The following is an 18906-nucleotide window of genomic DNA, read 5'->3' as shown; positions in this document are numbered from 1 at the left end:
ATGTCACGTGGGCAGGTCTTCTTTCGGCGGCGAAGTGTTGTCGTCAAGGCTCTTGCCAGGCGGCATGCTGATATCTCGTCGTGATGATTCGCGAATATTCTTCGATGGCGGCGGAGGATCTTCGGCATTGCGTCGTCCAGCAACCGCACCTCCATCGGTTGCTGCTTTTAGCTTCGCGGATAGGGGCTCATGGACCGGCCCCTGGCTGGGCCAGTGTATGGTCGGCGCTGCGGTGACAAGTAGCGTCCTGGTGACGGCGAGCGTGAGGGTCGTCGTGGTTGCCACTGGGCTCCGGCGAGGTAGTCGGCGATGTCACGTGGCCGCTCCCCAAGTTGTGGACGTGGCGCGTTGACGGCGAACCCTCGTAGGCCCATCTCGCGGTATGGGCATCGGTGGTAGACATGACCAGCTTCCCCGCAGTGATAGCAGAGCGGGCGGTGGGGAGGGGGGGGGGCGCCAAATCTCCGTCTTTCTCGGGTAGCTGCGCTGGACGACGGACGGGCGTGCTGGCGGCGGCGGTGGTGGACGTCGGAACTGCGGCGTTACGGGGCCCTGGCGCGAGCGCGGAGGGGGGCCTTGACGACGGGAGACGGAGGCATAGGTCAGCGCTTCCGGCTGGGGTTGCGGCGATTGCGGCTGCACATCGGGAACTCCAAATGAGCGTTGAACTTCCTCTTTGACGATGTCGGCGATAGATGCCACTTGAGGCTGCGACTTGGGAAGAACTTCTGCAGTTCCTCGCGAACGACCGCTCTGATGGTCTCGCGCAGGTCGTTGCTGCCAAGTGCTTTAACGTCGATGTTGTTGGCGGCCAGCGTTCGGCGGTTATATTGCCTTGTCCGCATGTCGAGCGTCCTCTCAATGGTTGTGGCCTCGGAAATAAATTCAGCAACAGTCTTTGGCGGGTTGCGTATCAATCCCGCGAAGAGCTCTTGCTTGACACCCCTCATCAAGAAGTGAACTTTTTTCTCTTCTGGCATGTCGGGGTCGGCGTGCTTGAAGAGGCGAGTCATCTCCTCCGTGAAAATCATGATGTTCTCGTTGGGCAGCTGTACCCGGGCTTCTAGGAGAACTTCGGCCCTTTCCTTGCGCACAACGCTTGTAAAAGTCTGCAGGAAGCCGTGGCGGAACAGGTCCCATGTTGTCAAGGTCGACTCCCGATTCTCGAACCACGTCCTGGCAGCATCTTCCAATGAGAAGAAGACGTGGCGCAGCTTGTCGTCGCTGTTCCAGTTGTTAAATACAGCGACCCTTTGATACGTCTCCAGCCAGCTTTTCGGATCCTCAAATGTTGATCCGCGGAACGTCGGTGGCTCCCGGGGGTGCTGTAACACGATCGGTGTTGGCGGCACTGTGGCTGTCATGGTTGATGCGGTCGGCGTGGCCATGCACTTCCTGGTCTTCTCGGGAAGAAGTACGTACTGCGGGGGTTGGTTTTGTAGCCTGAGGCTAGCTCGGTGCTCCGGGACGACGTTGGTACTCTCTTCGAGGTTCGGGCTTGGATCACGGCTTTTCGGGGGCGTCCGCTGCATGGACACAAAAGCACCTCCACCAGATGTCACGTAGGAGTGACGCTGAAGTAAACAGTCGTAAAACTGTGTATGACGAAACTGGTTGTTTATTGGGCGAACCTGTGCCCACAAAAGCAAGCTACACTCAAAGCACAACGATAGCGGCGAACACAGTCGGCGATCGTCGAAAATCTGATCAGCGGCGAAACGCGTCGGCTTTTATACCTGAGTCATCGAAGGTTCCAGAATAATCCCTGATGCCCGTGGGTCTTCCAGAAAGTTCCAGACAATTAGCCTCGGTCATACAATCAGATAACATAACCGTCGGTGAAAACAGGCAATGGAAAGAAGCATCGATAACGTTACAGAAACTTCCGATACAGGCGCGTCCTGCGCCGAGCGATAACATTTGTTAGCCGGTGGAAAGCGGTCACCGGTGAAAGACAAACATGTATACGTGTCAGTATTGTGGATTCCTAATTTGCCGAAACGTTCTATACTGGTATTTTCCGGGAGCCCTAGAGCAACTCTATACAGAATACTAATCCTTTATGATGCGTATTTTCATGATCTCGATATTTTTTTACTACTCGATGTCATTGTTCTTTTCCGAGCTTTGCGTTGTTGTGTCATAATTTCACACAATGTTGAACTGCCCCTCTACCCTTTTGTTTTCTTTCATATTCACGTTGCACCCTGTTGTATGTACAGACTTCCTGTCAAATTGTTTTTTATTATTTGTTTTTTACTTATTCTCCTGCCTTTTGTTTGTATGCGTGCGCCAGCGCTCAGACCTTATGGTTAGTTCTGGGCGCAGTAAATAATAAATATATTATTATTATTATTATTATTATTATTATTATTATTATTATTATTATTATTATTATTATTATTATTATTATTATTATTATTATTATTATTTCATGTATGTATTTCATGCGAAAAACGTGCACACGTGAAGTGTATTGCATTGCCCGACAAGGACCTCGAGCTTCTGAAGTCTGTTGAGAAAGATTTCGCCTGTAACCTGTGCGAGAACGCCGACCACGCCGACGTTCCCTGCCGCTAGGCTTAGCGATGTCAACCCGCCCACTGCTTCCTCATCGGCGACCCCTACACAGGGCATCGCTCTCGTCGGGACCGGTTTTGAGGCGGTCGGTGACATGGCTGCCCACCGTGACCTTCTCCTTCAGGCCCTCGACGGAATATCCTTCCTCAGTGATGAGGTGGGGCGGCTGCGTAGGGAAAACGCGCTGGCATCCACTCAGCAGGCTGAGGCTATAGGTGCGCTACGGGTCGAGGTGTGTGCCCTGCGAGATGAGCATGGCAAGCCGTCTTCATCCATATCTCCAGCGCCGGTATTTTGTAGCGATGACTTTCCGGTGCTAATGCCTTTTCGCGCTTATCGCGCTTTGTCAGTGGTCAGAGCGACGGCCCGCTCGCGTTATGAACGGGATCTGCCGGCCGTGAGCCGTGGATGATAAGACTAGTATAGAATGAGTCATAAGGCATCGCTACAAAATACCGGCCTTGCTGTGCTGCCACTTCACCCCTCCAAGGAAACGCACTTTGCGAAAGTCCGGACTGATTCGCCAAAGACTACCGCCATTGACCCGCTCTCCAAGACAACACGGGGTGAACGTCGGCGTGCCTGTTTTGGAGCTGGGGAGGGCAAGAGAATATCTGTGGCGAAACGCGCTCCGCGACCGAAAGCCATTTTTGTGTCTAGGCTCTTTCATATGCCACGTCTGCTGATTTGACTGCTCACCTCTCAAACGTCAGAGCACCGCCGAATGCCTGCAAACGCCTCAAGGCGAGGCACGATTTGAATGCCTCGATGTGGCCAATGGAATGCCTGTTTAAGTCGTCCCGTGGGGTGCTCAAGCATACAACGGTATGCTTCACGCTTCCGAGAAAACCCCAAAACATCAAAGTAGCGTGTTCTGGACATTTTCTACCAAAACTTTTGTGGACTTCGCACCAAGGCGCATGAATTTTTTGCCAATGTCATTTCATTGTCAATTCCTATTTTTGTTAATTCCGAAACATGGCTCTGCAGTGAAATTTCCTCTGCAGCTTTTTTTCCACCACATTACTACGTCTTTCGCCGTGACAGGGACTTAAGTGCAGTTAAACAGAAAGGTGCTGGCGTACTTATTTGCTGTTGACAGATTACTGAGATGTGTTAGGCGCAACGACAGAGAAAGTGTTCAGGAATCGATTTGGCTTGAAGTCAGCTTAGCACGCTGTGAAAAATTGCTAATCGGAACTTTTTATGTGCCACCGAATATTTCTTCTGTCTTGTTTCATGAGGTCATCTCTTCTATTGAAAATGTCTTATCCTCTCATAGCAAGCACAGAGTAATCCTTCTTGGTGATGGTAACACATCAAGAATTCATTGCAACACGCTTACACATTCTCAATATAATCATTACAGAGAGAACAAATGCAGCCTGTTGTTGGACTTTCCGTCCTTCTGTTCTCTCCAGCAGCGCAATTTGACAGCCAATTCCTGTGGCAACGTTTAGACCTTTGCCTCTTGAATGCTCAAGTTATAGATGTCTTCCGTTCTGACATTTCCCTTGTCCGTCCCGATAAGCTTCACCCCTCGCTAAGATAACTGCCTCTGTGTCAGCCTTGAGGCAGAGCTCCCCCATTGGCATTAATGAATCTTCTCGCTTTGCTTTCAAGCGGGGTGATTATGCTGGCTTGTGCGATTTCTTGTCCGCCACCGATTGGCCACTGGTCACAGATAAAACTGATGTCGATTGCCAAATAGATCAGTTTACCACGCTTGTATTGAGCAGTATGGGCAAACACATGCCTCTGTAGAGTCCTAAACACTATAAATATCCCCACTGGTTCTCATCTGAACTTATCACTGCCCTAAAGTATAAATATCGCGAGCACCGTAAATACAAAGGTTCTGTGCCTAATAAGCGGACAGAAAAATTCAGCTTTCCTGAAGTCTCTGCAAACGCCTCTCTAAGCGGGATCGTGACTCATATATTGCATTCTTGGAGAAGAGCGCCTCCGACCGGCCGGCGGAATTTCGCAAATATATCCGTAAGCGCTATAGTAATCGCGGAGAGTGCTTTCGCCTGCTCGACTCTAGAGGAGTAGAAGTCCAAGCAGTCGCGGATGGTTGTTTTGCGACCCATTTCTCTTCCGTATATAAACCTTCAGATTTCAACGCTGGTGTCAGTCATCAGTACACAACGGCTCCTACATCTAGTCCTGTGTTGGATGAAAAGCTGATCAGCGAATTGAAGCCTTCCCTATCCTGCGGCCCTGACGCATCCCCTCCGCAACTTCAAAAGCTTACGGCTATATATTTGTCCCAGTATTGACATCTATATTTAATATCTCTCTGAATACTTCCATTTCCCTCGCATGTGGAAAAGTGTTCGTGTTTTTCCTGTATTTAGGTCTGGCTGTAAAACCGATGTCTCAAATTATCCTGAACTTAAACTTCCAGCGCAAACACCTAAGACGGACCACAAAAGGAATATATACGACACACACTGGCGCTGACTAACAACTTCTTTATTTCTTACGTCGTCAATGCATATATAAACTCTAGGCCACACAACCGCGCAGGCATACAGAATGTATTACAGAGATCTGCTAACTCTATCACATGCGCAAAGCGATAAAGTCAAATTCAGAGGGGTGAATTATTGTATCAGCTATAGGCCCAAGCGAAATTTTACTCAAATTATCGCCCAATTTCTCTTCTCTGTGCCACGTCTGAGGTTTTATTGCGATAGGGCCGATATTTTGTAGCGATGCCTTTCCGGTAATAATGCCTTTTCATGCTTATCGCGCTTTGTCAGTGGTCGGAGCGACGGTCCGCTCGCGTTATCAACGGGATCAGCCGGCCGTGAGCGGTGAATTATAAGACTAGAGTAGCAATTATATGGACACTTCAACCGGATTTCTGCCGTCGCCATCGCCGTCGCCGTGAGGTTCGTATAGATAAAATCTTCGCCGCGCGCCGTATGCCCGAGCGGAAGCGTGCGGGGACGCGCGCTATCACGGAGAGCGAACGCACTCAATCTCCCACGCGCAAGCAAGGAAGCGGGAAGCCAGCGCCGGAGGGAGCGGGGGGGGGGGGGGGGCACTTCTACTCTGCCAACAGCCGCGCTCGTCGCTCGCCCGCACCGTCTCTTATCTCCACACGGCTCTGACCTTTCTATGCGCTCTGCATTCGCCGCTCAGTTTCCGTTGAAGCGATAGACCGCACGTACCTTCGCCCGCTGCGGTATGCGCTTGCTGCCAGCGTTTTCACAGTTGTTGTCTGCAGTCTTTCAGTGTGATCTATTCATGTTTGTTTGTGCGCGCTCACACCACGCTTGTTCATTCAGTTAGTAATAGTCGGGCCACATTTTCCAACGCACGCTACACATGCAATGCTGTCCGGATCGGCAGGGCAGCGCTACAGGTGTGTCCCTTCGCACGCGCTGCCCACGGGAAGCGCTTCTCATCAACACCACCGTTTCACACGCGCCTTCTCGTGGTCATCGAGTCTCTCTTCCTGTCGGTCTACTTACGCCGCAGCACACCTGCTTACTTAATCAGCTCATGTTTACTACAATTCATATTGCTACGAAAGCCGCTCACCTTACTTCGTATGACAGTGCTGTGTTGCTATCGCATTCATTTCTTCGCCCTTAGGGCGAAACTGTGACATTTTTTGAGCTTGCTCTTCACAACATATTGAGTTTTACTGTGAAGAAAGCATTAATCCCCAATCAGCATGGATTCCTCACCAGTCCGCTCCACTATCCCAAATATCACAAGTTTCATCACCCAGATCTCCTTGCCGCTACTTCAAAGAGGGCAAGTTGACACCATTTATTATGATCTTAGGAAAGCTTTTGATATGGTAGGCCACTCACTGCTTCTGATCAAGCTTACACTCTTTGGTGTTTAATCGCCAATTGTAAATCTCTTGCGCAGTTATCTTCTTGATGAGTCATGTTATGTTAACGTGAATGGCCAAACGTGTTTTTACATGGCAACCAGTGGCGTCCCTCAAGCATCAATATTATGACCACTCCTTTTAAAAGTTTTTATTATTGCACGTTCTTTCCGCTACTGGGTATTCTTCATTCCTTCTATGCCCGATGATATCAAGATCTTTAAGGCAATTTCCACTGTTGATGACTGTCGCATCCTGCAGTCTAATTTGCTTTCTTTTTCTAAATGATGCACAGATAATAACCTAACCCTGAATGCTGTTAAGACATAAGTCACGACCTTAACCCGCAAAACTGCAAGCATTTCTATTTCTTATTCGGTAGGTTCTGTACCATTGTGTAGGGATCCATGAGATCAATCTTCTCGGTGTACTTTTTCATACAACTTTACACCGTTCCGTAAGTTGTACACAAAAAATCTGTCTTCCGCAACTCGAGTACGCGTCGGTCGTCTGGAACAGGGATCTCTAGATCCAGCAGTGACATTATAGATTGGGTCCAGAAAAAGTTTCCAAGCACACGTCACCGCTTTGCTAGCACGGACGCTGGACCTTGCTCTAGGACTGTCAAGTTATTGTCATTGCGCTTACTTGGCTGCCGACATAAACGTGCTGAGCATCTGTTTCTTTTCAAACTCCTTCACGGTAGCCTCATGTGCCCCGAACTCCTCAGTTGTATCCAGTTTCGTATTCCGCGCAAGATCACAAGAGAACACAGATCTTTCCATGGTGCTGCCTTTCACCCCAACACAAAACCGTCCATAGAAAACAGTCTTTATAACGCCCACTTTCGTGATCTTGATATTTTTCACAACTCACTGTCATTCTGTTGTGAGCTTTGCGTTGTCGTCTCTTAGTTTATCATAAGATTCAACTTCCCTTCTACTCCTTTTTCTTATGTATGCATTTTGCTCCTTCTTACATGTATGTACACTTTTCTTTTCTTTTCAAGATTGTTATCTTTAGTCATTGTTTTTTTACTGATATTCCCCTGCTATATTTCTTTTTCTGTGTATTCGTGCGCGAGAGCTAAGTCGTCATGGTTGTTGCTGGGTACAATAAATAACTGATTGATTGATGATTATTATTATTATTGAGTGGTATATAGTAAATAAACGTGGTATATAATAAATAATCTTAGGATAGGAAGTGAGGTGCTTTCTAATCCCACTCACTCATTTCCAGATGACAAAACCGTGGTAGTTAACGCATTCAACCATTTCTTCTCGCGTGCTTCTGAAAACGCTTTATACTAACAGGAAAATCATTGTACGCTGAAGGAATCTGTGCCGGCGTCCGTTTCTATGCCTAGCTTATCAACGCCTGTCCTAAAAAGGATTCTTTTTAGTTTTCGGCAAAGTAAACCACCAAGAATAGATGGCACATCAGTAGGCACACCATACAAAGAAACTCCGATGTGCTTGCGAACATCTTCCTTTTTTTAATTAATGGCTTTTTAGAAACCGCAGTAGTTGCCTAGAGTCTGAAAACGGCTATAGTTAAACCACTATACGAGTATAAAGGAGGCAGGACAGATAAGGTTAAAAAAATAGACCAATCTCAATTATGCCGCTACTTTTCCAGATATTCGAAAAATTCCCGTATGAACGCATGGCGTCTTTGTAATTAGGTTTTCAATTTATTGCCCAGGCATTTTGGTTTCATTGCGAATAATTGAGGTACCATAGCCCTATTAGAAGAATTCTCAGATGAAGTGTATTCCGGATTTGAAGACAACTTATTCATCTGTTCACTATTTCTAGACATCGCAACAGCTTTTGACACAGTGAACCTTAAGATTCTACTAGCGAAACTAATTTAATAGGATTCAGAGGACCATTTAATGACGTACTGAGAAATTACATGTGAGGTAGGTCGCAGATAGTGATGGCCGACAAGAAACCGTCAGTAGCAAGCAATGGCTTATAGCCGGTGTTCCCCACGGACGATTTTATCACCTCTTTTATGTAATATATTCGTAAACGATTTTCTCTAGTAATTCCTTAAGGCACTATCTATCAGTATGGAGACGATAGAGTATTATTAACACAGCAAATATGAAAAGGCTGTGGGTGCCCTGCAAAGTACAACACATAGTGTAATGTACTAGTTTGCGAAAACTTTTATTAATGTAAATATTAGTAAGGCACAGTTATTATGTTTTAGAAATCTCTTAAAGACCACATCAATTTATATTGCAGTATTCTTGCATGACCAGCACTGCGTTTCATGTACTTGTACCCCTGTTCAGTATGTAGACAGCGTGAGATATCTCAGTTGATTTCTTGATAGCGGCATGTCATGGCAGCATCACGTGGTCTATCTGTGTGGGAAACTTATGAATGTTGTTTGGTTGTCTTTATATAAAATGTTTCCAAGCTATTATCGGTAAAGCAAACCATACGGCATGCTCTCGCGTACAGCATAATACGATATGGAATCACCGTATTCGCTTTCTACGCATTGCGATGGCAAACGCGAATTGACAGTTTATAAAAAAAATTTGCCGCGTATCTGCGTGCTTCGCTGCAAATGTCGTCGAAAGACGATAGTCTTCTGCCGGCCGTACACATGAGTGCTGGTCTGATCCGCGGCCACCCGTGATGCTGTTCTCGTACCATTTCCGTCCTGGCATGAAGGTTTGTTTGAACAGATTTCATTTTACCGCATTATTTCATCAAGCGGCCATTTATGTTTTGCCCTGCCTCAGACAGCGCTTCCTTTACGTTGAATCGGCCGCATCTGGCTGGCATTGATAAAATTGAGGAGGCGCTGCGTGAGACATGGACGCCATCTGGCAATACATCGGGAAACATGAGCTTGTGCAGAGGGTTTCCTTCCTCCATGGCAGAGGGCGCTCGTCGGCGCGCAGTCGGGGAACGTCGTTCGTCGGCGCGCATAGCATGGCATTTTCAGCGCAGCTTAAGAAACTAGGGTCTTTAGAGTTACGTATCTATGTATTTTCTATTAAAGGAACACATCTCCTAATACTTACCTAGTGATGTTGCGCCTCAGATATGCGTAATATTTACTTTGTGATCGATAACATTCACAAGTATGAATAGCCGTACCAGTTTAAGTAGTGTGGGCGGTAAGCAAGTGGTCCAACTTTGGCCGGGTGGCTGAATCGGGTGACAGACAGACAAACAGACAGACAGACAGACAGACAGACCAAATTTTCAGCGTTTAAGTTCCCCAAGAAAGACTATCGTCTTTAATAATATATTCAAAAGTGTTGCGTATGGCTCTGGCCAAGTATCAGATGTCAATTTCGTTTCAGCATTACGTTTTCCTTCATTTCAGTCGTTCTTTAAGCAAAGTGTGGTTCTTCAAAATTATTGGAACCACCAATTCAGCGAGAAATATGTAGCTCCTCGACGTTTAAGGGACAACCAGCGTTTCAAAGTTCCTCGTTCAGCAACTAGGTATGGTGAGGCACGACGATGTGTCTATGTGTAAAAAATCTTTAATGTTCTGCCTGACGAATTCTTCTCGGTTCAGTCAAAAAAAGGTTTTAAAGAAAATATCATCTTCCATTTGATTTTGTTTGGTATGGGTATTTGTTTATTTGATGTAATTTGGTTGCCGTAACTTGTATTTCTATATAAGCGAGAAAAAATTTCACTACGTTGGAGTAACATGTATTTATTTTTGTTCTTGTTCTACATAAGTGTGAAAAATGTTCACGCTACATTAGAACAACATGTATTTATTTTTATTTTTGTTTGCACAATCATTTTCGCCACTAAGGTAACGCCTGTATGTACGTACGCTGACCTCATCGCTGTTGCCGGCGCTGCCGGGCCTAGTCACAGTAGCCATTTAGGCTTCGACAAGCCCGCCTAGTATGTTTTTGTTCTTGTGGTGCATAAACATTATTATTATTATTATTATTATTATTATTATTATTATTGCGATAGCAATTATATGGACACTTGAACCGGATTTCTGCCGTCGGCGTCGTCGTCGCCGTCGCCGTCGTCGTCGCCGTCGCCGTCGCCGTGACGTTCCCTATAGATCAAATCTTCGCCGCGCGCCGTATGCCCGAGAGGAAGCGTGCGGAGACGCGCGCTATCACGGAGAGCGAACGCACTCAATCTCCCGCGCGCAAGCAAGGAAGCAGGAAGCCAGCGCCGGAGGGAGCAAGGGGGGGGGGGGGGGGGGGGGGGGCGCACTTCTCTGCCAACAACCGCGCTCGTCGCTCGCTCGCACCGTCTCTTATCTCCACACGGCTCTGACCTTAAGTGCATTCGCCGCTCAGTTTCCGTTGAAGCGATAGACCGCACGTACCTTCGCCCGTTGCGGCGTATGCTTGCTGCCAGCGTTTTGACAGTCGTTGTCTGCTGTCATTCAGTGTGATCTCTTCGTGTTTGTGCGCGCTCACACCACGCTTGTTCATTCAGTTCGTAATAGTCGGGCCACATTTTCCAACGCACGCTACACACGCAATGCTGCCCGGATCGGCAGTGCAGCGCTACAGGTGTGTCCCTTCGCACGCGCTGCCCACGGGAAGCGCTTCTCATCAACACCACCGTTTCACATGCGCCTTCTCGTGGTCATCGAGTCTCTCTTCATGTCGGTCTACTTACGCCGCAGCACACCTGCTTACTTAATCAGCTCATGTTTACTACAATTCATATTGCTACCAAAGCCGCTCACCTTACTTCGTATGACATTGCTGTGTTGCTATCGCATTCATTGCTTCGCCCTTAGGGCGAAACTGTGACATTTTTATTATTATTATTATTGTTGTTGTTGTTGTTCATTGTGCGAACACACGTACATTGGGCATACAGGAAAATAGGGATGTAGCATGCTCGCAAGTATTACCGAAAGGGACAAAACATCCGCGCGCTCTTTACAAAGGTGACGTTGGAATAATAGAAATTTAGGACAGAAAAAAAGAAAGCAAACCACTTCATGTCAGTGCATGACTACTGGGTGAGAATCATCCTTGAGGCTTTTCTTTGAAGTTTCTTCATTTGGTAAGAAAATCCGGCGTGGGACAAATGTCGTGATATCGGATAATTATAGCGATCATCAAATGTAAGTTGTAGTTCGAATGAAGGTAAAATGTAATCCTAACGTGTTGGAAGCCTCAAGGGTTTGGCTATGGGACGCGTGAATATGTGGATAGTTGATTTCATGATATGTTGAGCGGTCGTCTGCGAATTGCCGGACAGTAATGTTTTTGTTTGTGTGATTTTCAGTTCATTTAATAAACTATAGCAGTTTTGCTGCCAGAACATCTCTTGAGCGCAACGTAATATTAAGCATTCTTGCTTGGTAGTAGAAGGGAACTCACGAACTGTACAAAATGTTTAACATAAACCTGCACCACATGTTGCGAAGACGAAATGTTTTATTGCGATAGCAATTATATGGACACTCAAAAGCAGATTTCTGCCGTCGGCGTCGCCGTCGCCGTCGCCGTGAGGTTCCGTATGACGTCAATGGAGATGAAATCGTGGCCGCGCGGCGGCGAACGCTGTATGTGCGAGTGAAAGGGCGCGAGGGACGCGATCTTTCACGGGGAGTGAACGCACGGCGGAGAACAAACGCGCGTTCTGCGCCGTGCTTCCTTAAGGGCTGCAGAAGTAGGCGTCTCTTTCCTCCTTTACAATCACCATATATGTAGAGCAAACGCGCCTTCTTCCGACGCGCGAGAGGCCGTGGGGGAGGGGGGGAAGGGGGAGGGAAGGGAGGCGACGTTTAGCTGCGGCACCAAGTGCCTATTATTGCGATAGCAATTATATGGACACTCAAAAGCAGATTTCTGCCGTCGGCGTCGCCGTCGCCGTCGCCGTGAGGTTCCGTATGACGTCAATGGAGATGAAATCGTGGCCGCGCGGTGGTGGTAAGTGGTTCTTGAGGGAAAGGGAAAGGTTGGCGCTATCTTCTGCAGCCCTTGAGGGAGCACGGCTCAGCGCGCCGAACGCTGTATGTGCGAGTGAAAGGGCGCGAGGGACGCGATCTTTCACGGGGAGTGAACGCACGTTTGGCGCTGAGCCGTGCTCCCTCAAGGGCTGCAGAAGATAGCGCCAACCTTTCCCTTTCCCTCAAGAACCACTTACCGGCGGAGAACAAACGCGCGTTCTGCGCCGTGCTTCCTTAAGGGCTGCAGAAGTAGGCGTCTCTTTCCTCCTTTACAATCACCATATATGTAGAGCAAACGCGCCTTCTTCCGACGCGCGAGAGGCCGTGGGGGAGGGGGGGAAGGGGGAGGGAAGGGAGGCGACGTTTAGCTGCGGCACCAAGTGCCTATTATTGCGATAGCAATTATATGGACACTCAAAAGCAGATTTCTGCCGTCGGCGTCGCCGTCGCCGTCGCCGTGAGGTTCCGTATGACGTCATTTGGAGATGAAATCGTCGCCGGTGGTAAGTGGTTCTTGAGGGAAAGGGAAAGGTTGGCGCTATCTTCTGCAGCCCTTGAGGGAGCACGGCTCAGCGCCAATTGCCGAACGCTGTATGTGCGAGTGAAAGGGCGCGAGGGGCGCGTCTTTCACGGGGAGTGAACGCACGGCGGAGAACAAACGCGCGTTCTGCGCCGTGCTCGCTTAAGGGCTGCAGAATTAGGCGTCTCGTTTCTCCTTTACAATCACCATATATGTAGAGCAAACGCGCCTTCTTCAGACGCGCGAGAGGCCGTGGGGGAGGGGGAAGGAAGGGACGCGACGTTTAGCTGCGGCACCAAGTGCCTATTTATATGAGAGGCTCCAGCAACAGTCACCAACGCCGCACGCATTTTGAGCTAACGCGGGCAAAACGCCGATGGCGTCGACAACAGTTCTGCGTGTTGTTGCTACCAAAGCCGCTCACCTTACTTCGTATGACATTGCTGTGTTGCTATCGCATTCATTGCTTCGCCCTTAGGGCGAAACTGTGACATTTTTATATCAGAGGCTCCGGCAACAGTCACCAACGCCGCACGCATTTTGAGCGAACGCGGGCAAAACGCCGACGGCGTCGACAACAGTTCTGCGCGTTGCCGGTGCTGCTGCATGTCCAAGTTTATACAGCTGATAAAGCTAATATCATTACTCCGTATAGCTCTCTACAAATTTGCTATCGCAATTGATGCTTCGCCTTTCAGGTGAAACTGCGACAACTTTTTATGCTGTTTCACTCAAAAGATAATTCTTACGTTTACAACTTTGCGTTGTCAGAGTATGCAAAATTACACATTTGTACATCATTTGAGATATGTACTCAATGTCCCCATCTGTTCACTGAATCTGGTTACAGTCATGTCTTGAGCGGTGGCATTACTGGTGATTTCACGGGTCAATTCGCTGGTTACGACGGAGCAGGCTAAATGTGCGTCATGGCCGACGTCGATGCGCATTTGTGCAAGAATCCAGGTACCCTATGCCTAGAATACGACAGCGGATGTGTCGACCCATGGGTGATTGCACATTGCATCATCGGCCGTCTACCAGGTCTGACATCAGCTGTGTACTCGAAATGCACTTGTAGGATACTGTTTGAGACAATATATTAGAATTTTCTGCCTTCGGGATCGGCCTACCGGTACGTTCTGATACCTGACAGAAAAACGCGGTGGACATTCGACAAGAATAATACATATTAAAAGAAAATTGGTCCATAAATTAACAAATATCGGTGAGACGCCTGAGGTTGGCTTTTCCAAATTTGATTTACGGCGGCACATTTCCATATATTGGGCTGTGTCAGGCATTTTTGACTGAAAGACAGTGGTGCAAACATGGACACAAATAGAACGAAGAGGACAACTCAAACACCAACTATCATTATAAGGGTCGCACAGGGACGGTCTGAAAAAAACGTGTCTTCCCATGCTGAAGGGGAGGCAGTGTCAACGCGTCAAATATGTACACGTGTGGGCATGACGACTCCTGTTTGTGCTAGTTAACTGTGCGACTGACGCACTTGCTACCCACATTAATGATATGGAAAGCCACAACCGTCATGTACACTTCTTCGTTATTATGTCTGGACAGAACTGTGCTGTGTACAAATTTTAGACTACACTTGCAATCGCGGCAGTGTAACAAATGGAAGATGGTCCGCTGGTCAACGGTCGTTTATGCTCAAATAATCTCTGATTGACGAAATTCCCTGTCTGCCATATTTAAAAGCGACCTCAGCTACAAGGAACTTTATATACTACGGCCAAACGGCACTCGGCAAATTTGTTGGTATGCTTTACTTAAGGTAGGCTGACACTTTAGAAATTAGTTTCATAATTTTCCTGTACAGCAGCGGCAATAAAAGATATGGCTATGAAATTTGCAAGGAATTTTAAAGATAGACGCAGCTTGCATTAGAGCTCAAAATAAGCTTTAAATTCTATTTAGCAATTTTTATTTTTAGTTTCTTATTTATTCTGCGTATGTACCTTTTTTTAGGCTGTAGTATCTGCAGAGTATTGCAATTTTGTACAAAGGTTGCAAACTAACAATTTACAGGAGTGGAAGTAGAATTATGTGCTTACAACGAAAACTAGGTTTGTTATATTTTTTTATATTTGTCGATGCATGAAAATTTTCAGTTATGAATTTTTTATATTAAAAAATAGAAATGCAAGTAGGCTATTGATTTCAGTTCCACTTATGAAAATACCACCAATTAACACATGTGAGTATTTTTGTTAGCTTATGACTTATGGTTCCCGAAAATAAGGTACACAAACCTCCAAAAATGTTGTTCTGGGAAAAACGCCAATAAGCGCTCTGAAAACACACCCACTTTTCCTGTCAACGTGTCGAAGAATAAGGACAAAAATATTATTTTGAAATCACGAATACCCAAGTGTGATATATTTATGAAAGATAAAGAAATTCTCTATCGGAAGAGTACAAAATCTCAAAATTGAATTTTTTGACCAAACGAAGTCTCACCCCACCTTAGCACTATTGCGTGTTTTCTTGCACTTGAATCTCAGTCTTTTTCTCTCTGCATGCGGCGCAAACGTTTTGTAACTTATTTTTAGCAGTAAAAACAATGTTGACCTCAATCGACTTTATTCTACCCTTATTCTATAGTCCCCGAGAGTGATTGTACGGTATACGAAGGGCTCTCTGCTTACTCTCAATGTTTTCTGCAACGATGTGTGAACTGAAAGCCATGTTGCACCATTACAGAAGTTCTGATACAGTGGCTACGGCCACACGAGGACAACCTGCTTTTAAAGGATGCGTTACTTCCATACTGAACCTGATACTCAACTTACGCACAAAAGACATAGTGAGGGCATGTTTATGGACGAAATAAATATTCCTTTTTTTACTACATGAGAATGCTTGCAGCACGGTTTAGCAATGGTTTCAATGATCTCAGATGAAGGTTCAAAGATCAATGTAATTCTCTAGAAGTTGGATGCAGTATCGCAGAGGCAATTTTTATATAGCTTTAACCCGAACTTTTATTTTGAATTAATTAGTCACAGAAGCTGTAAAACCATCAAAGTGTACACCAGTACAGGAAAACAAGTAATCGTCCGCGTAAATAAATATTTTGAGGACACGGTCACCCAAGGAGCGGTTTAAGTGAGGGTGAACCTTGCTTAGTTATATATCACTTATGAAAGAGGCAACCTTTGAACTGATTGAAATACCTGACTTGCACAGAAAAACCACGGGGTATGGGCGAACCCAAATTAAGACATACGTTAAGTTCAGTTCCATAAGTATATAATAAATACTTCATCACAAAAGAGTTAAAAAAAGCTTTCGTAAAGTCTCAAATACAGCATCCACTACCTTCTCGTTGTTGAAAGAATGCTGCTGCGAGAAGTGGCGAAGTGCATATGTGCGTGAAAAGAGAGATGCTCCCTTTAATTTATTCATACAATCAAGATGTGAGCATGACTGATGACCTGGTGTGTTACTCCAAGTTTTAGGTGAGAAACCTGATATATACAGTCCTCACACAAACGCACTAAAGCACAACCATCGACAGGCATATATACACTAAAGGCACTTACAAAGTGTTATTGGAACGTGTGGGACATAGAAAAACCAGCAGGGGTGTTTTAGCGCGGAAAGCGCAGGTAATGCTTCCCATGGGCCGAGAACCTTGCGCTCTTCCAAGTTAGATACCATCTGTGACCTTCACAGATGGTATCTCGGAGAAGTAATAGCAGATACAACTTGATATAGATTGCAAGGCCGCAGCGACATCATAAATAGAGCCCATTGACGAGTCTGTCAACTGAATAGTTAACTTAAAGCACTTAGCATAGGCTACATTCAGCGTGTAGCGGGGAAAGCACGCTTGTTCTTGCGCATCGAAGCCTCGCGGCATGAGAAATTCGTAAGAAGGGTCCGTTTGATATTGGTAAGACCTCTTTGTTGGCCTGACGACAGTGGATACCAATGTCGTCGGGTCTTATCGCGAAGGGGTAGAAAGACCAGTTCTGTCAAAATGTTCTGTGCGGAGCTCAATGCAGCGCATGTTAAGTTCAATAGGTGGTCTCAATGAAGCGGCCTGTGAGATACGAATCCTTGTGGTAGATCTGTACTTGTAATTCTTGCATATAAATGTCGCCAAAAACAGGGACACCTGCGCAGAATACAGAACTACACAACTGAAATTTGTTAATTTTGGCGACTTACCTGACAGGTGTATACATGGTAAAAAAATTTGTTACACGATTTCAGATCGTCGTTGACAGCAGAGTGTGATGCTAATGTTCAGTTCTCCGTTTGCCGAATCATTACTCATCACTTTTCTTTGTCCTGAGTACGCCACGCAACATGTTCAGGACCACGTAGAAACGCGCTGAGTGACGCAGGGGCAAACGAAAGTGGGTAGATTATAAACGCTTCGCTGTTATTTGTGCTCTAATGTGTATCTCACAGCATTGCAATTACTATGGAAATGCGAAACGAACAATAATATTTTGAGTTTTAAGAAGGGCGGGTACCTTTGGGCAGCCACAACAAGGAGAAAATGAAACTATAGTTTCATTTTTAAAGGTACCCGCCCTTCTTAAAACTCAAAATATTATTTTGTATGCGTAGTCCTCACACAAACGCACTAAAGCATACCCATTGACAGGCATATATACACTAAAGGCACTTACAAAGTGTTATTGGAACGTGTGGGCCCTAGAAAAACCAGCAGGGATGTTTTAGCGCGGAAAGCGCAGGTAATGCTTCCCATGGGCCGAGAACCTTGCGCTCGGCGTTATAACTCCAGAAAGCCGGAAGCGTCAACTATAGAAATTCAGGCAAAAACCAAAACAAGAAAAGCCATTACCGACTTGTAGGCATTACAAAATATATTCTTTATAGGAAAGTTAATAGGGTTAGCTATACACGCACATGAACGATGGCTTGCTGAGCAATTTCGTATTATTCTTGAGCCAAACGGTGCTAAATATAACATGACAGTCAGGAAAGGCGGACACATCTGTCATGTGCCTTCCTTGTGAGATAAGCTATCTGGATGCAAATCATTACATGGTGTTTTGTTGTCTTCCCAACTTTTGCCCCGGGCGCGGTTATAAAATACTTCAGTTGATAGTCAGTGCTGTGACCTCCTTTCTACCGTGTTATTTTACGCACTTCTTGCCTCAAAACTCATCTGAACTGCCCAAAGGAGACATAACCAATACAACATATCGCTAACACAAACGCGCGTGCCCATTTATGCTTGCGCGTGCTCCTGTGCGGGACTTTGTCCCACGTGTATGCCTCCTTCCGTACCATTTTCAACGTTGCAAAAAAAAAAATCTTAGGCACGTCGGACCTATCCTACTGCGGACGTGCCCTTAGCACACGAGAATTGAGAGCACCAATGGGCTTGAAAATGCTTTCGCACCACATGGTTGTGGCTCTCTGATGTTACTTGCGGCGAAAGCTATGAAGTTGTACGAGAAGAAACGGACCCGGCATTTGGATAAAACACAGACATATAAGCAGCGACGTGGGCGTAGCTTGTTCTCCACCGCTGTTGCTTTGAAAAATGTCTCTGCTCTTGCTCCAGTTAGAACGTAATTTCGCGAAGTGCATGCTGCCACTGGCGCAATTCCTATACATGGCCGCACGTATAGTGCTGCTGTTGCCATGAGCTCGCAAACGGGATGGGCACTAGCCAGCCACAGACAATAGGCGAATGTTACACGCTGTTCTGTGTACACTTTCTCTGTTGCAGCCAAGTGCGGGTAGCAGTCTTTTGGAGGACAACGTTTAAAGGAAGCGAAGTGAAGCTGCAGACAATCATTGTTAACGTGGCTGAACGTTGTCCGATCAGAGCGGATTTTGTGTAGAGCAATATTTCTTTAGCAAATACTTCTTGGCGTGCAGCTTCCTTCGCCTCGACTTTGTTTCGGTTATTCGCTGCTTGAAGTGGAAGTCCACTTTAGCACCAAGCACAAATGCATGCTGCAAAGTGGGTGGAAAGAATGCACATATAAGTCTTACA

Source organism: Dermacentor silvarum, chromosome 2 (assembly GCF_013339745.2).
Source record: "Dermacentor silvarum isolate Dsil-2018 chromosome 2, BIME_Dsil_1.4, whole genome shotgun sequence".
NCBI classification, from domain to species: domain Eukaryota; kingdom Metazoa; phylum Arthropoda; class Arachnida; order Ixodida; family Ixodidae; genus Dermacentor; species Dermacentor silvarum.
The sequence above is the reverse complement of the archived record's forward strand: the minus strand, read 5'-3'. Positions refer to the sequence as shown.